This window comes from Leuresthes tenuis, unplaced genomic scaffold (genome assembly GCF_036924035.1).
Source record: "Leuresthes tenuis unplaced genomic scaffold, fLeuTen1.0.hap1 SCAF_3, whole genome shotgun sequence".
Lineage (NCBI taxonomy): Eukaryota > Metazoa > Chordata > Actinopteri > Atheriniformes > Atherinopsidae > Leuresthes > Leuresthes tenuis.
In genome coordinates this window covers 38,781,338-38,794,371 of record NW_027325357.1, presented here as the reverse complement: position 1 = coordinate 38,794,371, position 13,034 = coordinate 38,781,338, and positions in this window count along the sequence as shown.

Genomic DNA, 13,034 nt, shown 5'->3' with positions numbered 1-13,034 from the left:
CTGTTCCTATGATGCCATTAACAACCCCCACAGGATCTCCACAGAAGTCAACTAGCAACCCAGAGGCGCAAGTTTTCTGGATGAAGCTGACAACACCGGACTCTTTCCTTCGTCATGAATGGGAAGCATGGAGACCACTGGTAATGAATCACTATGACATGGCTGAAGAGCCAACACTCCCACTCCACTGCACCATGTTTTATGATAAAGACCAAGTTCACGAAGACTATGAGGAAAGCTGGGATGAAAACATTAACAACAGAGCACTGATTGTCCAGTACGAAGACATCATAGTAGGGCCTCAAGGAGCAGCTGCAGCCTTGAAATTTGCTGGAGAGAATGTCAGGGACTGGTTTCAAGTCCCCAACTCCACGCCTCACGTCACTCTTTTGATTGCCGACAAATATGAATCACATGACTTGGGCCCCATGGTTCGAGCTGCAAGACAGATCAAAGATTGAATTCCCACAGACTGCAACCAGATTAGTGTCTCCGCAGATGGACTGTTTTTCAAAATCGCTTTCACACATGCAGATGAGGTGATAGCTGAAAGGGTTAAGGTATCCAGAGAAAGAGTTGGGCTTATGGTAACAACTGAAGAACACTAGACATTATTAGAACAAGTCCCATCCCAAGTATGGTCCCAACACAAGACAGATGTAGGGATAGTGAAATCGGCCGAACCACAACGATTCCATTTGAAACCAGGCATCAGATTGCCGTATCAAAAGCAATATCCCCTCAGGCAGGAAGCCATAGACGGTATAAATCCCATCATAACAGGATTAGTGGAGGCAGGGGTCCTCATAAAAACAAACAGTGCATGCAACACCCCAATCTTTCCCATAAAGAAACCAAATGGTGATGAGTACAGACTAGTGCATGACTTAAGGCTAATCAATGCCATTGTTGCAGAAGAAGTGCCCATCGTGCCTGATCCACACACTTTGTTGTCCAACATACCACCAGGCACAAAATGGTTTACGGTGATAGATCTGTGCTCTGCATTCTTCAGTGTACCAGTGCATCCAGATTCCCAACACTTGTTTGCATTCACATTCAAGGGTCAACAATACACATACACTCGCTTGCCACAAGGATTTGTACACTCTCCCTCCATCTTCAATCGCGTTCTTGCACATGATCTCAGTCACTTGGACATACAGTACACCACCTTGATGTATGTGGATGACATTCTGATCTGCTCTGACTCAAAAGAACAGTGCGAGAAAGATTCCATCGCTGTATTGACAGCTCTGGCTGAAGGAGGACACAAAGTGAGTAAGAAAAAGCTGCAGTTCTGCCAAACAACGGTAGAGTACTTGGGCAGACAGCTAAGTGGGGACAAAAGACAAATTGCACCGTCCCAGCTTAAAGCCATCAGTAAAACGCCTAAACCTCAAACTGTTGGTCACATGTTGTCTTTTCTTGGTATGGCAGGCTACAGCAGGCCCTGGATTTGTGATTACGCTCTCAAAACGGCACCATTGAGAACTTTGATCCGTGTAGCAGGACAAGGACAACAGTCATCCCAGCTGCAATGGACTGATGAGGCAGAAGTGGCTTTCCAACTGCTGAAAAATGACCTCCAGACTGCCCCAGCTCTAGCCAATCCAGACTATGGCAAACCATTCCATCTCTATGTGGCAGAAAAGCAAGGGTATGCATGCGCAGTATTGATGCAAGAAACCCCAACAGGTAAACAACCAATTTCGTACTACAGCACAAAGTTAGATGGTGTGGAAGAAGGTCTGCCACCCTGTTACCAGGGGCTAGCTGCAGCCGCTTTTGCATACAAAAAGGCCTCTGTGATCACTATGGGCCATCCAATATTCTTGTACACTTCACATCAACTGCATGCCATGCTCACAAGCCCACGCTTTGTGATAACCCAAGCACGACGAACAGGTTATGAGATCCTGCTTTCTGGACCTGACCTAACGGTGATGAGGTGCACTACCATAAACCCGGCCATGAGAATGGTATTGCCAACAGAAGGTGAGCCCCATGATTGTCTCAAGGAGACGGACACCTTCATGAAAGTCAGGGATGATTTGTTCAATCACCCTATTCCGTCCGACCTGACCTTGTTCGTTGATGGCTCATGTGTCAGGGGCGAGACAGGGAACAAGGCTGGGTATGGAATTGTCCAACTTAATCCTGATGGCTCCTTCACCAAACTACTATCAGTAAGTCTGGACCAGCCTTGTTCTGCCCAATTGGCTGAAATTAAAGCACTGACAGCAGCTTGTAGATTAGCAGCCAACAAAAGGGCAACAATCTACACAGATAGTGGGTATGGCTATGGAGTGTGCCATATCAACGCCAGTATCTGGAAACAAAGAGGGTTTGTGCGTACTGATGGCACCCCTGTGGCACATGGACAAGCAGTGATCGAACTGATTCAGGCTATACACCTTCCAACATCGTTAGCCATAGTCAAATGTGCAGCACATGAGAACAACACCTCACCTGTTGCGGTAGGCAACAATTTGGCAGACGAGGCAGCCAAAGAAGTAATGGGCCAAGCAGTGCAGGGACCAATTCTTTTTGAAGAAGATTGTGCACCTATAACAAATCTAGCTTCGCTGATAGAAGCACAGAACAAGGTCTCGGAAGCAGAAAAACGCCTGTGGGTTCAAAGGGGAGCTGTTCGAACATCACACCCCCATCTAGGGTTGTGGAGGGGTTTCCGCGGGCATTTTGTTTTGCCACTTTCTCTGTTGCCGATTGCTATTAAAAAGATGCATGAACCAGATCATTGTTCTAGGGCCCAAGTTATCAGAAAACTGCAAGCTGTGTGGTGGTCGCCGTACATGACACCGATGGTTGATAGAGAACTCGCCATGTGTCCCCACTGTCCGAAGTACAATGTCCGCAAAATGTTCACCCAGCCTTTGGCTCACATTCCCATGCCAGATGGCCCTTTCCGACATCTGGTTATGGATTATGTGGACATGATTGACCGTGTACAAGGAAAAAGATACATGCTGGTTGTTGTTTGCAGGTTCAGCAGGTGGATTGAAGCTTGCCCCACCTCCAAGGCTGATCACAAGGCTGCAACAAAATTTCTGTGTAGAGAGGTGTTTCCCAGGTTTGGCATGCCAGACACCATCTCATCTGATAATGGTCCACATTTTGTTTCACAGGTGATACAGGAAATGTTCAAAATCCTAGGTATCAAGCAGAAGTATGGATGTGTGTATCACCCACAGTCTCAGGGGTCTGTGGAGCGAGCCAATGGTGTCTTGAAAACCAAGATAGCTAAGATCATGGCTGATTGCAATGGCAAACTAACATGGATAGATGCTCTACCCCTGGCATTGATGGCAATGCACTCCCAAACTAATCGACTAACCCATCTAACTCCTCATGAGATGCTTACAGGGCGTCCCATGCCTCTCCCACAAACTAGGGGACCACTGGAGGGGCCTGCCATGGCTCAGTTGGAACGTGAGTTGGGTGACTATTTACGTGCATTAACTCAAATCCACAGACTTGTGTTCCAACAGGTGAAAGAAGCCCACGGCAAAGACGAGACGCACATTCCCCTGGACGTTCGCGACGTCCAAATTGGTGACCTGGTGTTCATACGGGTGTTTAGGCGTCAGTGGAACGAACCGCGTAGGGAGGGACCCTTTAAGGTTGTGCTCACTACTCCCACTGCGTTGAAGGTTGAAGGTAAGCCCTTCTGGTTCCACAAGAACCACTGCACCCGCTATAGGCCACCAGACCCACCTGGACACTTTCCAGAACCGTCTGGGTCTGAGCATGCTGAAAGGGCAGCGCACAGCCTCCCTCAGGGCACCGGTTCCAGTCCAACACCGACATCCTCAAGTTCTGACTCACTGTCACCTCATGGTCAGAGGAGGTCAGCCCGCTTGTCAGCCCGTCGGCACAGACTGCAATCCAGCGGCTCGGAGCATTCACATGCTGCTGAGACGCCTGACAGGCCCAGTGACCCTCCTACTGACGCAGGTGTTCCTGCAAGTCAGGTGGTGCCTCAAGACGGCCCACCAGCACCTGAAGAATACCACTCGCAACACACACAGGGTTCTGATGGCGGTGTGGCACGTTCATCAGATGACCCTTCACATGCATGCCCATCACCGCTTTCGCCACAGGAGGAAGTACCAGGCCCGTCCGACCCGCACACTTTCACATATACGCCCACGCCGGGGCGGGACTGGTTTTTCTCTGATTCTGACTAGCTGCATGTTGGTGTTAACCCTTTGTGGATTAACAACGGGGGAAATTATAGTGACCGCCACGGCTAATCCTCACACAGTCACCCCGCAACACACATTAGACACATGCGCTTTGGCAATGACCACATTAGCCACTAACAAAGGGATAATAGATAGTGACAATGGGGAACTTAAAAATATAATGCATGTCAAAGCAGATATATATGATTATGTGCTAACAGAAGAAATAGGGACCGAGTCAATGGGTAAACATTGGCTGGGATATCCCCAAAACGCGGACTGCTGTGGGGAGGGGACGGTGACCATTCAGGTAAGATGCACCAGAACAATGTGTCAAAACGCACGAACAGGACAGAGCATGTCAGTGGAAGAAGCCAGAATTAACGTAAGATTAATGAATAAAAGACAAAAACGGGACTTGAACAAACTAAGAACAGCACATTGGGACACAAATTTGTTCCAACAATGGATACAGTATTCCATAAGCGACATGTTTGCAGCAAGAAAACAGGAAAAACGAGACTGCATTGCCTGCTATAATGCTAAAAATTGCCACAAGTCCAGATATTACCAGGGAGTGAGATAGGGGATTGTCCAGACATTTCTAAATGTTTTCCCCACTGTACAATGCACATGGCAGGGGGACTGTCGGGGTGGAGTGCAAACAAGAAGGTCTGCCCCAAAAAGCTCTCTTTTGATGATTATGACACACTAACAGTACTTCCCCCAGTGGTCCGCAAGCCTGACAATCTTATCTTTCCTTTCTGCATAGCACGGGGAGACGAATTGGAGGAGGTTACGCAGAGAGCATCTGCAGTGATGACGGATGCGGAGGGATTGGTGAGATGCAGCAGATTAACATGGTACCCGAAACTAACCACAGGAAATGCCACAGGAACCATTAAAATATGTGAGACCAGTCCAAAAGCCCGAATACAATGTAAACAAATAGTACCAAACGGGGGACATGTGATTTATGAACAAAATTCGTCCTATATAGCCCAGTACAGACTGTTGGATTTGGGAAAGGGAACAGAACCATTGGGAGATATCTTTTGGACTTGCGAGAGTAACGCCACTATGTTACCACACCTACCGGTCAACTGGACGGGCATATGTGCTCCAATAATGTTAACAGGACGTTTATCCTTAATTACACAAGAATCAAATGAAACTGAAATACACCTTAGGAGCAAACGAAGTGCTCCTGACTCCAACCCAGATAAGGAGTGGAATGTTTGGAAAGCATGGGATTGGAGAGCATCCAATGAAGTTTATATTACCTGGGATCAGATCCCCTTGAGTGTTCCGGATGATAACAATGCTCTAGGAGAAGCCTGGATAGAGTCTGGGAGGGTATTAGGCTCAGTTCCATTTACAGGAACTATAGCCAACGCCCAATACATAGCTAGGAACAGTCGGTGGGTTAACCTCCTTTGGTTTAATCAGCAGAGATTTATGAATTTCACTGTCAAAGGGGTGGCACTAGTGCGGGAACAGTTACATGCAACATCATTAATGACCTTACAAAATAGATTTGTGATAGAAACACGCATGGCAGAGGATCAGGGAATTTGTGACATAATTGGGGAAGAATGCTGCACCTTGATCCCAATGCATACAAGCGCCAACGGTAGTTTGACGGGAGTTCTGAAAGAAATGAAGCGGCTGCGAGATGAACATGTAAAAAACTCCAATTGGAATACGCAAATTACAAGCTTTAGGGACTGGCTAAGCAAACTGGGATGGCTTAAATACCTAAAAATGGCTGGAATAGTGCTGGCTGGAATTGTGTTGGTGGTATTGCTGGTGATCTGCTGTGTCATACCTCTGCTCCGTTTCCTAATATCACATCTTTTTACTAGCATAACTGGACAATTCCCAGTCATATTGATGCAAGATTCCCTAGACATGGAAGAGCGCATAGGGCTGTATGAAATGTAGGAAAATAGGTAGGGAGGTAATGGTCGCCGCCTGCTCCCCACAAGGTACGTATTGTAAATACTCACATACGCGTATCGTAAATACTCACATACACTTTGTAAATACTCACGTTCATGTTCGAACTAACACGGACAGCAAATTTCTCATAGGTATGAGGTAATCAGATAAATCACTAAAATTACCATGTCTCCATCACAGACTGTTGGAAATGGCGGAGGCTTTCTTTACCCGCCCACATGTGGCCGTGGATGACTGGTTTGGTCACAGTTCTAGCAGAGGGGACTACACACACACACCCGTAGGAACACATCCACCCCTAGCTGCCAACCCATTTGTTCCAAATAGGCACCTTGGTGACTCCCAGCAGGACGAGAGACACTTCGACCCACCGTCAGGGGGGCCTGAGTGGAGCCAGTCCCAGACACCACCAAGGGGGAATCCAGCGAGATCACCAGCAGATCCGCCCGAGATCCAGTGGCCAGCAGCTTACCGCAGACCTCCATCCAACCCGCAAAGTCCAGACGACCCAGAGGATCGAGGACATCCTTCTGAGATCCACATCGGCCAACCCGCAGCTGCGATCCAACCGATGGCAAGACCTCCGTCTGTCAGACCGACCTATCTTCAAGTCAGCCCGGGTGACAGAGCTCATATCTCAACATTCCTGGCCCGGCCCTTCGACCAGTACATACAACTCAGTGATCTTAGGGGTGAGATTGGGACCATGACAAAAACAGTCTACTCTGCTCTGCGAGCTGGTCTCACCCCTATGGCCCGCAAACAGATCCAGAAAGTCAGAAGCTCTGCTCATAGAGGCAAGTACAAGCAGAACCTGACTCGGGCAAGAGCAGAGCAAGAGCGACTGACACAGCAATTAGTCCTTGCCCAACAGACAGCCAACTCTTTGCAGAGACAGGTGGATCGGACACAGGCTGACTATGATCGGGCTCAGCAAACGCTAACACAACTGCGACAAGCCAACACCTCACTTCTCACCTTTTGTCAAAACAGACTGCGGCAACAAATCACAGCAGTCCGTGGCATGGAAGCCATACTGAGAAGGGGGGTGGGGGAACCCACTGCACAGCAGGAAGGACCTGCTGGGGGATTAAGACAATAGAATGGGTCTAGCTGAAGCGGGAAAGTATAACATATTGCGATGAATTAACAGGATTAAAATTATTAATGCAAAGGTAGTACGTACGGATAAATAATTAGTGCTTGTTTATGGATGATATGGATGATGTTTAAATTAGTAACCTTGCTATGGGAGCATGGTTCCATGATGTACTCCCGAGTGCATAAGCACCGTGAGTAAGTATATTGCTGCATAGCATTCTGTTGTGTTGCTATATAGCAAAATACATGTTGAAGTGGCGAGGGTATGAACTCTCTGTTGTACGCTTAGCCTGTGGCATCGGCACAGGCCTGATGAGTGACTTTAAATTGGTACAATTTACGCATTGTCCTAGTGGCAATGAGTTTAGAGAAAACAATAATCAAAAATCCTTCTATAAAAAAAGGTTTCAGAGGATTGACCCTCATACGTGTGCCAAGGGTTCGCCCTTAGAACAAACCAACGGTAATTAGCTGCGTGAGCAGAAATGGACATGGTTTGGTGTGTGCTGTTAAAGATTATTATTTCACAGAAGTATATTAACCTTGCATGTTCACGAGTGATTGTTATGGTACAATTAGTTTAGTGTTGACATGTAGTACTGCTGCCTTTGCCACCTGGCTAGGGTTTTACCTCCTACAACTACAACCTACCTACCTGTGGGGGGATGTTTCCCTGGCCATGTCTGCAAGGGTCAGCTAGGAGCCCGTCAGGGACGATCACGAGAGCCATCTGGATGGGCCAGTCCCAGGATGGATTTTAAGGTGAAGCCGTACAGCTGTCTTTACTGCTGATACTTCATCTTCTTGTGATCCTCACTGTGGGATGCATTTATGCTGACTACTTACTAGTGGTGTGGTGTTTTTACCTCTATAATCAGAGTGCTGTATTAATCTGTGTGTGCACGATATCTACTGTAACGTGGTTTTCTTTGATGGGTGGTCCTTATCAGGACCACAGGGGGGAAATGTGGTGTAAGTTCACCGGGCCCTTAAAGTAATAAAATATGAAGAAAATGCTTACGCAAATTAAAGCTGGAAAGAACACATAATGAGGCCATGGAAAGTACCAAAGTTTAGCTCTGTGTAATGTCGAGTCAGGCATTAACGTCATGGAAAGTACCAAAGGTTCACACTGTGTAGTGTCGAATCATGCATTAATGCCATGAAAGGTACCAAGGTATGGCCACGTCAAGCAGTAATAAAATGTATATGTTATCAAGATAGTAAACAGGAGATATGGATGTAGAGGGGAGGTCAGGAGTAGTGGGAAGGACTATTACATGAATAAAGGTTTTAAAAAAGACAGGACAAAGGGCCCTGCCACAGGTAAACTAAGTAATTAAGACATAACGGTGGAAGATTAGGGAAAACACGCCATACGAAAGGAGGGGCCCGGGGAGGAGCATCCGCAGGCCCAACTTGTATAAAAGAGGGGAACCTTCAGAAGAGATTTCAGACTTAGCCTGGGCTACTTCTCATGTATGGTTGAATTGTAACTCTGCAATAAACCATCATTGGACCGCAAACCAGCTGAATCTGTCTCATCTTTGATACTTCGTGACTTCTCATCTTTAACTACTGAGTATAGCATAGTAGGTAAATTGAACTCCATAAAGTCACAACAATACACCTCTTGAATGAGACCATCAAAAAATGTATGATTGAATGTTGCTATGGGTGTAGTGTGGACCACCCCACACCCTAGTTTATGGCAACATCGGTGCAAGGATGTGCTCGAGGATGACTTTTTTCATTACCATTACTACAGTCTGATGCGGAAATAATATATATAATCAACGATTCATTGCTTCTATTCAGCATCTTCTAACTACGCGTAACATTTGTGAGGATGATGGCAGAGTCAGGGCTGTGGCAGAAGCTTACTTGTATGGACTAACTCTGGTGAAACAAATCAACACTTCTATACACGATATGTATGAGCAGTTGATTGGAGAAGATGTAAAGAAATTGCAGCAGCTTCAAACCATGACAAAGATTTGGGAGGGTTAAAAGAAGGGTGTAACATTTTTATTTCCATCAGTTGGAAGTGTTTAGACTAATATTGTAATCATGTGATGTTGTTATAACATTTAACTTTTTTAAATCCTATATTACTAGCATTCCTGTTTTTCATTATCACATGTATGTGTATGTATAATAATACATTAGAGAAAAGAACGGGTAAGAAAGTTACGTGTGAAAAAGTGCAGGACTTCTTATCAGAGCAAGATGCATATACTCTACATAAACCTGCAAGAATAAATTTTCCAAGAAACAGAGTTTTGTCACAAGCCCATCAAAACAATTCCAAGCAGATCTCTGGCTGAGTACAATGACGGGTATGATTATTTATTAACCGTGATTGACGTGTTTTCAAAAAAGGCCTACGTTCGCGCTATGAAGAGAAAAACAGCCGCAGAGGTGGTAAAGGCTTTTGAATCTGTTTTTAGAGAAAGCGAGACCCCTAAAAAACTTCAAATTGATGCGGGGAAAGAATTTTTTAACAAAAAATTTAAGGCTTTATTAGAGAACCACGGAGTTGTGCTTTTTGCTACGCCGAGCGAGGTAAAGGTATCTGTGAGTGAGAGGTTTAACCGCACGTTAAAAACCAGGATGTGGAAATATTTTACTGCTAATAACATGCGTCAATACCGCAACGTCCTGTGCATATAGAATATCTAGCTCTTTGTCAAGATGGTAAACAAGGTCCCGCCAAGGCATTCCAGCCTCAGTTCAACCAGTTCAACTGTTTTCAGGCTGAGAAAGCCTAAGCCTCAGTTCAACCATGGCATTTCACTCAGAGAATTTTACAATTTGTTTACAGCTACCTGTCATCATTTAAAAGATCTGCCTCTGAGTATCACACGTGAAGAATTTAACAATGGTTGCTCACTGTTTGTCTTTCATCTCAATCCTGGTGAGGATACCGATGCCTTGTCACCTGTTTCCAAAGGGAATTTAAGATTGGAGATGAGGTTTAGAGTACCTCTACCTCATACCACTACCCTCATCGTCGACGCATGTCACGATTCCATTTTGGAGATCAACTCAAGAAGACAGGTGCTGGTGGACTATTATTAAAAGAGTAAACATGAATAACCACAAACTGGAAAGCCTGTTGCACCATCTACTGGGAAACCTATTTTGTGGCATGTGGGCTAGTGACCAGCTCCCGTTACTCACACAAACGTTTACAAAGCCGGCTTACTTTATTGTGAACGCATATCCGTCTCACATGCCTGGGGAGCACTGGCTAGCTCTGACTCTGGAGGAGAATGGTCAAGCCACCTTTTTCGACTCTTACGGGCTACCGCCAGATTTTTCTCACTACCCCTCAGACATTGTGTCATTTCTGAAAGACCGATCCCTGAAGATATCATACCATAATCGCCAACTTCAGAACACCCATTTATTACCTCTGCCACCGGGCATGCGGAATGTCTCTGCAACAAGTATTATCCTCCTACAGTGAGGATGTTCTTAAAAATGATGTGATGGTATCTAACTTTGTGAAAAATATCAGAGATGCATCAGAAAGCAGAGTGCTACCTCATTTCATCACAGAGTCTGTTCTTTACAAATGTTCAAAGAGTGTTACAAATTGTGAATGCATGAAAGTGATGACTCTGTAGACTGTAGAAAATTGGGATCAATAAAAAATTTATTGAGAACAAATGACGGTATCATTTTATTAATTTCTTACAGAAATTTATGGTGAAAATGTGACCCAGTGTGGAGGTTTTATCTTTTTGTGAAAACTTTGTTCATCTGCAGCCTCATCTCGCTCACCATGTCCCGATCTTAAAAAATGTAGGGAGAGGGTTATCTTCTTCTTCAGTTTTACGGATGGTATTTTCTCCATTCCGCTCGGTTCTGTTTTGAGACGACGGTATTGTTCACGGGCTTGCGGGTTATTAACAGAGGATAAAGGTATGATCAGTTCATTCAGGACATTGAGAAAACTTGTCCAACCAGCTGGTTGTATGGTTTGGGCTTTTATTTTAAAAGGGAGCAGAAGGTTTTTAAGTAAATCAGCCAAATGTGACCCTCTCACAGTATGCCCCTGATAAACAAATTCTCCTCTGGTGGTCCAGCCATTTCTCTCAGATAATTAACTCAAGATGTATTCACCATTTCTGCGATCTCGCTTTGGAAGGATTCTTAATACCTCACTCGCTGTTGCATCCAATTCTAACAGATCGGGTTCCTGAACATGGTCCGTCTCACGGATGATTCAGGTATTGGATCATTAAGACTGTTTCGCTGTAGAGTCACAGTCACCCATGGGTCCTCCATTTGACCTTGCTTGATCAGGGTGAGGTATCTTTGCTGCAGGGCGTCGTATTTCTTAATTTTTTCATAAGAAGTCATTCCTGACTCATCGAGTATCGCTCTCATTTTATTATCCAAATCATCCTCCGCTGTTTGTCTGATAGAAGTCTCTGACTGAGTCAAGTGTTTGAACTGATGAGGTGAGATGAGAAACATCTTTTTGCGCTGTCCTGAGCGACATGGTTCTTATCTTCTAACGATTCCAGCCACTAGATCTCCAATTATGGGTGCAAGAGCCGTTAGGATGGGAAGAATAAACCCACCTCCTTGACTTTTGAGAGCCAACTGCTTACGTTTTAAACCGCTTCTCTTATCAGCCAGCAGTCTGATAACTTTCTTTTGCTTTTTCAGACTCCGATATTGGGAAGGGGATAGCTTAATGTTACCCTTTAAAATATTCAGAGCAATCTCACACAAAGCTTTAAGAAAGTCGGGAGAACGATGGCTGAGAATGTCCTTACGTTTTTTCTGAGGTGTGGCGTGGTACAGAGCTCTGAGTAAAGGAGCATTCCTTTTTATATGGGCAGACATGATAAATTACTATGCTTTCGGAACATAGACAACTGGCCACTGACGAGGAAGTAAACCCAAGTCTGTATTGTTCTGGACATGAGTGGGTCAGGTCGACAATTAAATACCCATGCGGCTCCCTGGTAGTGTCTTCAAAACTCTCCAGGAAGATTGCTTTCTCTTAGGGGAAGATTTGACAGGCTAGTATATTTACCTGCAATCTGTCTGTGGAATTCTTAAACAGCACCAGGTAGTTACTATTCAGGCTAATGGTGCGACTGTATTTCCCTTGATGAAATACATTTTGAGTCAACATCATGACACTCATATTTCTGTGATGTCTGTACTGTGTGCAAATTTTTACCACTTCAGGATGGTCTGAAGCCTGAAAAACAACATCATCCAAAATAACCAAGTGGTTACGATCAGGAGGGAACAGATTTTCATCTTCAAAAGAATGTGGCAATCCTCCCACAAATTTGATGTTTTTATTCATCTGCTGCAGTTCGGCATACAAAGGTTGGAATGAGGTATAAATCCAAACAATATAATCAGGTACAACATCCATCACGTGGTTACACTTTTTTAAAACACTTTTAACAAAAAACGATTTCCAACATCCGCTGGGCCCCACAATCACACATGAAAAAGAAGTCTTTAGTCTATAGTCAATAGACAACTACATAGTTTTAAACGTGCAAATGTGGTGGTAAATGCTGCAATGAATACATTGTTTACCTTGTTGGGAGGAGCGATGTATCGTTTGTTGTAAGTCCACTGCAACATGCACATGTCAGGGTTTAGAAAGTGGAAGTAGATGATCTTGTATTTACCCGAGAACATGAAATTAAAAAATTCTTTCGGGTCAGTGATGATGGTGGTCTGATGGAGGTCATTCCTTTGTGCAAATTTCCACCAGAA